Source organism: Notolepis coatsorum, assembly GCF_963971535.1.
Source record: "Notolepis coatsorum genome assembly, chromosome: 8".
In the NCBI taxonomy this organism is placed as follows: Eukaryota; Metazoa; Chordata; class Actinopteri; order Aulopiformes; family Paralepididae; genus Notolepis; species Notolepis coatsorum.
The window spans coordinates 57,313,248-57,325,616 of NC_140172.1; positions in this window are offsets into that span (position 1 = coordinate 57,313,248).

Sequence of the window (12,369 nt, forward strand, 5' to 3'; positions counted from 1 at the left end):
GCCTGCGCCTTCCACCAAATCACATGTGCGCAAACAGAGTCCATCAGTTGCTACTGTTCAGTTACCCCCTGTTCTCCACACCAAATTTCACATTCCACAGAGGCCCTTGCCCACCTATCCTGCACAGTGCCAGACCGGCCTTGCCTCCCCCTTCCCCCCATGCATGCTAGCCAGCCTCAGCCGTAGCACTGTTTGTAGGCCTGTGATCCCGTCACATTTTGACCTATTACTGTCCTTCCTCGGATTTACAGACGGCTCTCCCAGTCTGGATGCTTCCCAAACCTGTGTCTGTTTTGGCCTCTGTTCTCGGGGCTATGATGAAGGAGGGGCTAGCGTCCACAAGCAACCTCTTTCCACAATCTAACAATTTCCCACAGGAAATAACTGAACAGGTTCACTCCACTGTGTCGTAATCTAATGAAATGTATTCATACTCAACACTTATGACTCCCTTACACGTGTCGTTCCGCTTCCCCCCCTCGACTGAATCTGTGAGGAAAGAAACACAAAGCAAATCCTTTTACACACTACGTCAAATACTTTAAAGAGAAGCCAATGTTAACCATATGCAAATGTGACGGGCCACTTAGCTTTTGTTGACATTCTGTCCTGACGCCATCACTCCTCCCACCAGCTCTCTCCTCTCACACCCAAACAATAAAAAGCAGATTTAGAAAAAACAAAAGACAAATAATTAACAAAATATCCCAATAAACCACATCCTTCAACCACATGTTCTGCACCTCCACATGTGAAATTACCATTCATACCTAAAACAGTAAATCAATAAAAATAACAAGCACCAAACATTAAAATTAAAGTTTTTTTTTTAATTTAAGAAAAGAAAAACCCAAAACAAACCAAACACATTCTCCCATCACCTACGTGGCAGACCACTTGTGATTGTGAATGTTCCATGCATACCAAGAAAACATTAAAGAAACAAAAACAACAAGCTTCAAACTTCACTCGCACACAACCCTACAACTCATCATCATCAGTCCAGAAAATCACAGATTAAACAATAGAAAAGAAACCTAAAAATCTAGACTTAAACACTCATCCACACACATTCAAAAGAAATAAACTTGAATGAAAGCAGTGTATCAAACCACCACCGCTTTTAAAATCTTTCTCCTTAAAAAACAAAATACACTCTTCCATTCAATATCTCACAGCCTCAAGCACCCACTGAAATCAAACGACACTCAGACATGCACTCACACGCCACTCAATTCATCCTCACACAACTGTTCCATTCAAACATGTCTTTGTGACTTGACACGTCCAAGTTAGCACAGTCTCCCCTACAGGCTCCATTCAAACACATTTCAGTCCACATAAAAAGATTAAAATAGAACTATATACTGACAAACCATTCAAAAGAAATAAAATCAAATGAAAGTAATAAAATAAACTCCTTCAAACAACTGACATGAAACCAAACAAACACCTTTCATTCCATACCTCACAGCCTCTCTTCCCAACATATAACACATCTCATAAACAAATACTTTCAACCTTTTAATCAACCACAGACAAGACACTTGGACAAGACATTGGTCAGTATTTCCTCCTGCCTCACTCAGCTCTCTCTGTACTCAACCCTAGGCTAACCCAATATACTTCACTCAGACTCCTACCCTCTCCTTACTGTATACCTACACTCAGAAGAAAACTAGAATTTCCTCCTCAATTCAAAACATATCAATGCCTTCTAGTGCACCGACAGCTTCAAATTATTCCCTCATCAACCAGCTATCATTCAAAAGTCATAATCCAATTGAATGATCATCTTATTGATTTTTATTGCTCGCCCTCCAGCTACGCCCCCTCGATGAGAATCCGCGCTGCCAGGTGAAAAGAAGCGGTGATTGGCTGGACGTGTGTCGGAGGAAGCACGTGGTAGCCTCCACTCTCCCAGATGATCTGACTGTGGGGGGTAAGTGCGCAGCGACCAGGAAGGGACTGGGAATTGGCATACGACTAACATTGGGATGGGAGAAAATCGGAGGAAAATGGAGGGGGAAAAAGATCCAAAAATAAAACAAAAAAAAAACCATTGCTAGAACAGCCTCATTTTTAACACAATTCCCTGGCAGTGGTTAGTTCCAAATGTGTACCAAGCCTCAATTGTTGTAAACAGGTTTGGGAATGTTCCTATATACAAATGTGACAAATGATTCTACCGCAAGCAACATGTAATTCTAGCTACTCCCAAACTACCCCCCTTGGTAAGGGCATACACTTGTGTAAAACAACCTTGCTTCCCCAACAGACTTAATGTATATATATTGTTCCCACTATTAAATGATACATTGACCCATAGTAGTTAAATTGTGTGTCTAACTTGGTCACAGGCAAACGAAATCATTCTCTACTGATAGACTCACTGCAATTTTTGAACTAACCACCATACATGTTACATCACTTCTACTGTTTACACAAAATACAATATCAATATCCAAGTACAAACATTTTAACACAATGCCAAATATTTCCTCACTTTATTCATCCTCAGAGCGATTGAAATGAAAAGCAGCGATCCGCGTCGTAACGCGCATGCGCAGAAGCGCAAAACGGCACACAGCAACCGATGCACCGCGACAAAGTACAACTTTTATCATAAAACACTCCGTTTCGTCCTAATACAATGCCACGACAACCAGCGCGTCCTCTAACACTTCCTAACCATCATATTCAAAACTCAAATCATAACATATGTCGCCCGCAAACCCACAAAACAGCCGCATGCAAGCTAATAGCCTAGCCAGCCCTGATGCTAGGTTCTATGCGCTCCCGGGAGCCGCGCGTTATGCGACGTTCGAGATCCGTACTTTCCATTCAGACCGCTCGTCACCAATCTAATTCTAACCCAACTCACACATGTTTAAACAACAAACTACTTTAAAAGAACAAACTATCGTAAAAGAATTTAAAACATTCTCATATACCAACGTCGTTACACAGATCAACACGAGTCATCATAAACCATTTCTCCTACCCTTTCTCCGCCTGGCTCCATATGGGACGTTCACACACTCCACTCAACACTATGACGTCATCAACCAGCGACTTCTTTCCCTCACCATAACATCGTACACAATTGTTACCGCATTAAATATAACCATTAAAACGGCCACAATCACATCAACGAACCACTCGACTCGCTTCTTGACAATAAATGCCCCCACAGTGTTTCGTTAAAACTCTCACATCGCCGCCCTAACATCCCTAGATTACCGCGGCTCTTCCACAGAGCTAAGCTAGTTAGCCCCAACTTCCAATATGATTCACAGACTCGTATTGTTCTGATCCACGTCACAACATAACAACCCTCGTCAAACTTGCTATTGATCACATACTTTTACACATCACATTAAACAGACAAACCAATTCCCCGTACGAGGCTTTTGATTACATGGCGCAACATTTTCATAAGTACTCTGTTCTCTGTTCTCTGTTCTCTACACTCTGTTCTCTGTTTACTCTGTAACTCTGTGTCATTGTGCTCTAACATTCTGTAACTCTGTCTCATTGTACTCTATGGCATCATCACTCTGTGGCATGTTCATCACTTTACAGTCAGGGCTCATATTCCCTGTACTCTGTTCTCTCCGTGGAACCAGGGCTCATAACATCCTGTACTACAATCACGGTATTCTCTGTGGTATCAGGGCTCATATTCCCTGTACTCTGTTCTCACCGTGGAACCAGGAACATCCTGTACTACAATCACGGTTCTCTCATCTCATATTCCCTGTACTCTGTTCTCACCGTGGAACCAGGAACATCCTGTACTACAATCACGGTTCTCTCATCTCATTCTTTACCTTACCCTATAATCTTCTCTTTAAGATCTGACTACTCTGCATTGTCCATCACTGTCCATAGTCACCTCACAGTCCCACTTCCTGCCTTTCTGCAACTATCCTCCACGAACTACCGCTCCACGCCTTCGCCTTCAAGTAAATTACCTATCCCTAACCTATCCCCCTAAGCTATTACTTTCAACAAAAATAAAAGAAAAAGTACTATCCCCCTGTCCGCAAGGGCCTGGTACCAAATACGCTGCCCGTACTTATTGCCATAAACCTCAAGCGAACAGGCCGGGAACGGCCTCCTGTGTCTAAATAATCATACAAACACCAAATCTCATGATTGTATATTCACTGCACAACAAGCGCGATCCCTTTACCTTTGGACAGTCTAACCTAAACACTGCTCCCCCATTCCTGTACGCAAAAGGCTATATTCACCCCGGGCCCCAACTAGTGGCCTACATAACCAGCCTCCATCCTGTCCCTTTGTCCTCCATCCAGACAGCAAAACCCTGCACTGCAACCCCTTAATGAAACGCCTCAACCCCCGGCTCTTTTCCTGGATGTCCCCAACATGCAAGCAGGGCCGTGGCTCTGAGCAGCCAGCCACACAAACCTCACTGCACATCTTCAGGGGGGGCACAACAGGGCGGGTGAAACGGCACCATTTCTGTAGTAGAATCCTAACAATAATCTAAGGTTATTGTACAGTACAAGGAGGTCGCTAACTGGAAGGAGGGGAAAGGATCATAAGTGATAGAATTTGGTCTCCTCCTCTGACTCCCAATATAGCCAGCAAGGAATAAATGTGCAGTCCAGACAACAGAGTTCGAATTCGAACACATATGATCTGGTTGAGAGAAACATACATTAGTATCACAATCACAGAATTCATTTCACATTCATTTTTTTCTTCTCCTGCTAATTATTTTCTTTCCTAAGACAGCACAATCACATCTGCATAATCCTTCAATTGGTCTTCTCATCTATCCACCCCCCTTATAACCACATCATGGTCATAAAACCTTACCACCTCGTCGTCACAGCACCAGTCGGGCAGGGAAGGCGGAGAATCACTCAAGGAGAAAAAAAATGTCACCACCTCACTTTGGCCATAATCTATGTATAATAATCTACCTATGTGTATGTTCCTATGCTCTTACCCTGCGTTGTGTTAATCTATTCGCCCTCTGCCTGCGCCTTCCACCAAATCACATGTGCGCAAACAGAGTCCATCAGTTGCTACTGTTCAGTTACCCCCTGTTCTCCACACCAAATTTCACATTCCACAGAGGCCCTTGCCCACCTATCCTGCACAGTGCCAGACCGGCCTTGCCTCCCCATTCCCCCCATGCATGCTAGCCAGCCTCAGCCGTAGCACTGTTTGTAGGCCTGTGATCCCGTCACATTTTGACTTATTACTGTCCTTCCTCGGATTTACAGACGGCTCTCCCAGTCTGGATGCTTCCCAAACCTGTGTCTGTTTTGGCCTCTGTTCTCAGGGCTATGATGAAGGAGGGGCTAGCGTCCACAAGCAACCTCTTTCCACAATCTAACAATTTCCCACAGGAAATAACTGAACAGGTTCACTCCACTGTGTTGTAATCTAATGAAATGTATTCATACTCAACACTTATGACTCCCTTACACGTGTCGTTCCGCTTCCCCCCCTCGACTGAATCTGTGAGGAAAGAAACACAAAGCAAATCCTTTTACACACTACGTCAAATACTTTAAAGAGAAGCCAATGTTAACCATATGCAAATGTGACGGGGCCACTTAGCTTTTGTTGACATTCTGTCCTGACGCCATCACTCCTGCCACCAGCTCTCTCCTCTCACACCCAAACCATAAAAAGCAGATTTAGAAAAAACAAAAGACAAATAATTAACAAAATATCCCAATAAACCACATCCTTCAACCACATGTTCTGCACCTCCACATGTGAAATTACCATTCATACCTAAAACAGTAAATCAATAAAAATAACAAGCACCAAACATTAAAATTAAAGGTTTTTTTTTTTTTAAGAAAAGAAAAACCCAAAACAAACCAAACACATTCTCCCATCACCTACGTGGCAGACCACTTGTGATTGTGAATGTTCCATGCATACCAAGAAAACATTAAAGAAACAAAAACAACAAGCTTCAAACTTCACTCGCACACAACCCTACAACTCATCATCATCAGTCCAGAAAATCACAGATTAAACAATAGAAAAGAAACCTAAAAATCTAGACTTAAACGCTCATCCACACACATTCAAAAGAAATAAACTTGAATGAAAGCAGTGTATCAAACCACCACCGCTTTTAAAATCTTTCTCCTTAAAAAACAAAATACACTCTTCCATTCAATATCTCACAGCCTCAAGCACCCACTGAAATCAAACGACACTCAGACATGCACTCACACGCCACTCAATTCATCCTCACACAACTGTTCCATTCAAACATGTCTTTGTGACTTGACACGTCCAAGTTAGCACAGTCTCCCCTACAGGCTCCATTCAAACACATTTCAGTCCACATAAAAAGATTAAAATAGAACTATATACTGACAAACCATTCAAAAGAAATAAAATCAAATGAAAGTAATAAAATAAACTCCTTCAAACAACTGACATGAAACCAAACAAACACCTTTCATTCCATACCTCACAGCCTCTCTTCCCAACATATAACACATCTCATAAACAAATACTTTCAACCTTTTAATCAACCACAGACAAGACACTTGGACAAGACATTGGTCAGTATTTCCTCCTGCCTCACTCAGCTCTCTCTGTACTCAACCCTAGGCTAACCCAATATACTTCACTCAGACTCCTACCCTCTCCTTACTGTATATCTACACTCAGAAGAAAACTAGAATTTCCTCCTCAATTCAAAACATATCAATGCCTTCTAGTGCACCGACAGCTTCAAATTATTCCCTCATCAACCAGCTATCATTCAAAAGTCATAATCCAATTGAATGATCATCTTATTGATTTTTATTGCTCGCCCTCCAGCTACGCCCCCTCGATGAGAATCCGCGCTGCCAGGTGAAAAGAAGCGGTGATTGGCTGGACGTGTGTCGGAGGAAGCACGTGGTAGCCTCCACTCTCCCAGATGATCTGACTGTGGGGGGTAAGTGCGCAGCGACCAGGAAGGGACTGGGAATTGGCATACGACTAACATTGGGATGGGAGAAAATCGGAGGAAAATGGAGGGGGAAAAAGATCAAAAAAAAAAAAAAAAAAAAGCCATCGCTAGAACAGCCTCATTTTTAACACAATTCCCTGGCAGTGGTTAGTTCCAAATGTGCACCAAGCCTCAATTGTTGTAAACAGGTTTGGGAATGTTCCTATATACAAATGTGACAAATGATTCTACCGCAAGCAACATGTAATTCTAGCTACTCCCAAACTACCCCCCTTGGTAAGGGCATACACTTGTGTAAAACAACCTTGCTTCCCCAACAGACTTAATGTATATATATTGTTCCCACTTTTAAATGATACATTGACCCATAGTAGTTAAATTGTGTGTCTAACTTGGTCACAGGCAAACGAAATCATTCTCTACTGATAGACTCACTGCAATTTTTGAACTAACCACCATACATGTCCCAGATAGCAAAAGGTGTTAATTCAATGTTGATTTATGGTCACAATGCTTGATTTTTGGTTAAGGTCGACGATTGATGTTGAATCACCCATTAACCTTTAAAGCAATTGACTAATGTTGAAAACATATCATTGAATCAATATTGTTTTGTGGTTGCATTTTAATGATTGAAATGCCAATATCTAATAAATGTTGAATCAACGGATGCTGCTCAACATGCTGTCGTCATTGTCTCATCACCCAGACTGCACTGCACTTGTGCTGCCCCGCCTCCCAGAATGCACCTGTGCGGCAGCTTCCTGGCTGCTACCTCATGTCTCTCTGCATCGGTGAGTACTGCATGGCAATAATGTCGATTATGTTGTATGTTGTATGTTGTATGTTGTATGTATGCTTTCGATTGCAAACGCCAGCGGAGTAGTGCCGTGTTCGTTTTTACATGGTAGAGAATATTATATTAACAGTTATTCATGCCTGCTAGCTGAAGCTAATTTAGCTAGTAGCGTTAGCAGTTAGCTATGATTGTTTCTTGATTTTGGTGTTTAGTGATATCCACCTGTTGTATATACTGTTATACATTTTATGTAGGCTAACGTCAGTAACGTTTCAAAATGTGGCTTATGATGTATTCTTTAACAGGATACACTGGCACAATCAGTTAGCTTAGCATTGCTGCTACCTTGCTTGCTAAAAAGTAATGGTAAACCAACATGGCAGGGTGCAGGCATACATGCCGGGCCTGTCTCTCTCCCTCCCTCCCTAATGTGTTTGTGCTTAAAACAGTGAATGATGACCGCATGTTCTCAGAGCATTTTCAGAGCACTGTTAAACTGTTAAATGGTCATTTTAAAACTAATATAAGAAATTAATGTATATAGTGGTATATTTATGAGGGAAAACAAATATTTGCAACAACTTTTAACATTTATACAGGTAGGTTATTGATAACTAATTCTGCTATGAGTGTCATATTATAATCAATCAAAGCGAGGAACATAGAACCCGGGGAACATAGGACCGGGGGAACATAGGGATGATCCCCTGGTGGGTATCCACTTGCATTCATTGTGCTACAGTAAGCTAGGCTAGCTGGTTTGTATCCACTTGCATTCATTGTGCTACAGTAAGCTAGGCTAGCTGGCCTGTTCTGTTTCCATTCATTGTGCTAAGCTAGGCTAGCTGGTTTGTATCCACTTGCATTCATTGTGCTACAGTAGGCTAGCTGGTCTGTATCTGCTTCCATTCATTGTGCTAAGCTAGGCTAGCTGGCCTGTTCTGTTTCCATTCATTGTGCTAAGCTAGGCTAGCTGGTCTGTACCTGCTTCCATTCATTGTGCTAAGCTAGGCTAGCTTGCCTGTTCTGTTTCCATTCATTGCGCTAAGCTAGGCTAGCTTTCAGCAGGATATCTTTCTACTGAATGCACAGAGAGGAAACTGGTATCTATCTTCTTGTCTGACTCTGGAGAAGACGATAAGATAATTTCCCATAATGTTGGCGCATTCTACTTTAAACACTCACTTTTAACATTCACTTTAGACACTTTAAAAAATGTTTAACACTCCATCATATAATATCTATGTATTACTAAACTATACTATATTTTGTATCCAGGTGACAGCCACTGGCCCACTATCGCCCCAGACCATTGCAATGGTTCCAGACAGTCTCCCATCGACATTGTGTAGGCTAATGCCACCGAGGACTCTGCCCTCACTGCCTTCTCCTTCGTCAACTACGGCAACACCTCTGCCCTGTACGAGAGCGAGAACACCGGCAAGACAGGTGAGCAATGATAGGGACCCTGTATTGAGAAAGGATAGGGACCCTGTATTGGGAAAGGATAGGGACCCTGTATTGAGAAAGGATAGGGACCCTGTATTGGGAAAGGATAGGGACCCTGTATTGAGAAAGGATATGGACCCTGTATTGAGAAAGGATAGGGACCCTGTATTGAGAAAGGATAGGGACCCTGTATTGAGAAAGGATAGGGACCCTGTATTGAGAAAGGATAGGGACCTGTATTGATAAACTATAGGGAACATGTATTGATAAACGATAGTATTCAGTCACATAAAGAGGAACAAAAATAAACAGGATGATTAGTAGTCATTTAGAACAACGCCACCAGACTGTTTGTAAAGAGTTTCTAGTTTGAGGAGAAACAGGATTCCTTTCACTCGAGTCTCCAGTCAGTCTGGGTGTAGTTTGTGTTCAGTGCATCACCTCCATCCCAACAAGAAGACCCCCTGGAGACCCCTGTCCTAGAGGACCTCTCTCCCAGTCCAGACCCCTGTCCAGGACCTCTCTCCCAGTCCAGACCCCTGTCCAGGACCTCTCTCCCAGTCCAGACCCCTGTCCTAGAGGACCTCTCTCCCAGTCCAGACCCCTGACCTAGAGGACCTCTCTCCCAGTCCAGACCCCTGACCTAGAGGACCTCTCTCCCAGTCCAGACCCCTGACCTAGAGGACCTCTCTCCCAGTCCAGACCCCTGACCTAGAGGCCCTCTCTCCCAGTCCAGACCCCTGACCTAGAGGACCTCTCTCCCAGTCCAGACCCCTGACCTAGAGGACCTCTCTCCCAGTCCAGACCCCTGACCTAGAGGCCCTCTCTCCCAGTCCAGACCCCTGACCTAGACTAGAGGACCTCTCTCCCAGTCCAGACCCCTGACCTAGAGGCCCTCTCTCCCAGTCCAGACCCCTGACCTAGACTAGAGGACCTCTCTCCCAGTCCAGACCCCTGACCTAGGGGTGGTTAAGGACGGGGACATGTAGGCCTGTATGGAGATGTTTTTCATCCACATGCTCTTGTACAACCCCATCATGTCTGACTCTGTGTGCATGTTATGCTTGTTCAGTTTATTATTCAACGTTTTGTGCCCTGGCTTTCTGGAATAACTTATTTTTTTGTATGCAAGAATGTGCTTTAAAACTCAATGCATTATTCTGTGTTTTGGATTATTAAAGCTGCAGTAGGCAACTTCGGAGAAGTTTAGCAAATAGCAGTTATAAATAGAGGACAGTTTAGCAGTTATGAATAGAGGACAGTTTAGCAGTTATGAATAGAGGGCAGTTATGAATAGAGGGACAGTTTAGTTAGACGAATTGTGCACCATGACAATTCGACGAAAGGTCATAAGCCAGGATTTGAACCCGTAGCGTCGCGGTACGTAGCTGAACCCACCCTCTGTTTGTTTGTCTTCCAGTCAAAGTGACTCTGAGGAGTGGCGTGCAGGTGTCCGGGGGGGGGGTCTGTCCGAGGCCTACGACAGCCTACAGTTCCACCTGCACTGGGGCAACGGCTCTGAGGTGAAGGGGTCCGAGCACACGGTGAACGGCAAGCGCTACGCCATGGAGGTACGGGTTCGACTAGGGATCAGACTGGGGGCTAGATCCACAAAGAATGTATTGCACGGTGCTAATTGCACCCTTACTTACAATTCATTATGAATTCAAAATGGGGGACCCTGATGTAAACAAGACGAAAGTCTTTCTCTGGTCTGCATCCCCTTAACAATTGTGTGTATTGAGCCGTACTGTATTGTACCCATTCTGCAATCTGTTAATAAAATGTTCAATCAATCAATCACCTGCACTGTGATTGATTGAATGACATTTGTACTGTACTTTACTGTACATATAAAACCATTGAAACAATAGAAAAAAGATGCAGGTGCGTTGAAAAAGGAGTCCAAAGAAGTGGGCGCAGGCGAGCGTTTTGAGCCCCAGATGTTCATTAACCCCGCATGGCTTCCCCTCAGATGCACATCGTGAACCTCAAGTCGTCCTACGGCGGGAACACGTCGCTGGGCGTCGCCGACCCCGCCGGGCTGGCTGCCTTCGGCTTCTTCAACGAGGTGAGGATGTGTGTGTGTGTTTGGGTGTTCGAACGTTCGGACCTTCGTTCATTACGTTGGCATTCAAATTCTAAATCAACATTAGAAAATTTTCATTTTTAATTAAAAAAATAAATCTATTATTTTTAATTGTTTATGTCTATTCATTCTGTTTAAACCAATGGGGTTTTTCTTCACAGTTGCAGATAGAGATTAGGCTACACTAATATTATAGTATTAAAAACTGATGAATTATATTCATTAAAGAAAGTTGATTTAATAAAAGAAAAAGACTCACTTTATTCAAATTGAGGATTTAGTTTGAGGATATTTATATATATAAAAAAAGAAATACATAAATAAATAAAGACTAACTCACCTGCCAGTTGGAACGCCTTGACCTCCCACCTGAGCAACGTCATGCTGAAAGGTAAGAGGATGTTTCGATATGTGTTGCCTTGTCCAACGAGAGTTAAATCATCTCCTATCAGGCTGTCTGGCTGCAGGTTCAACAAGTTAAATCATCTATCAGTCTGCCTGTAGGTTCAACAAGTTAAATCATCTCCTGTCTGGCTGCAGGTTCAACAAGTTAAATCATCTCCTATCAGGCTGACTGTCTGCAGGGTTCAACAAGTTAAACCAAGACCTTTTAAGGCTTTAAATGGAGAATTATGAACGTAATACTTTTTAAGACTTGTTAACCCTTTCACTATCACACTACAGACGGTTAACCCTTTCACTATCACACGACAGACAGTTAACCGGTCTGTGTCTCTGAGGATGTGTGTCTGCGTCTCTTTTCTGAGGATGTGTGTCTCTTCTTTGAGGATGTGTGTCTGTGTCTCTTCTTCTTTGAGGACGTGTGTCTCTTCGTCTCTGAGAAAGTGTGTCTGTGTCTCTTCGTCTTCAGGTCAGCACGCGTCCCTGCCAGCAGGCCTTTCGCTGGACGATCTGCTAGAAGGAGTGGATCGTACCAAGTACTACCGCTACCTGGGCTCCTTGACCACCCCCGCCTGCAACGAGGCTGTGGTTTGGACCGTGTTCAAGGACTCGATCAAAATCAGCAAAGATTTGGTGAGGTTTCATTTCATCATAGATGTT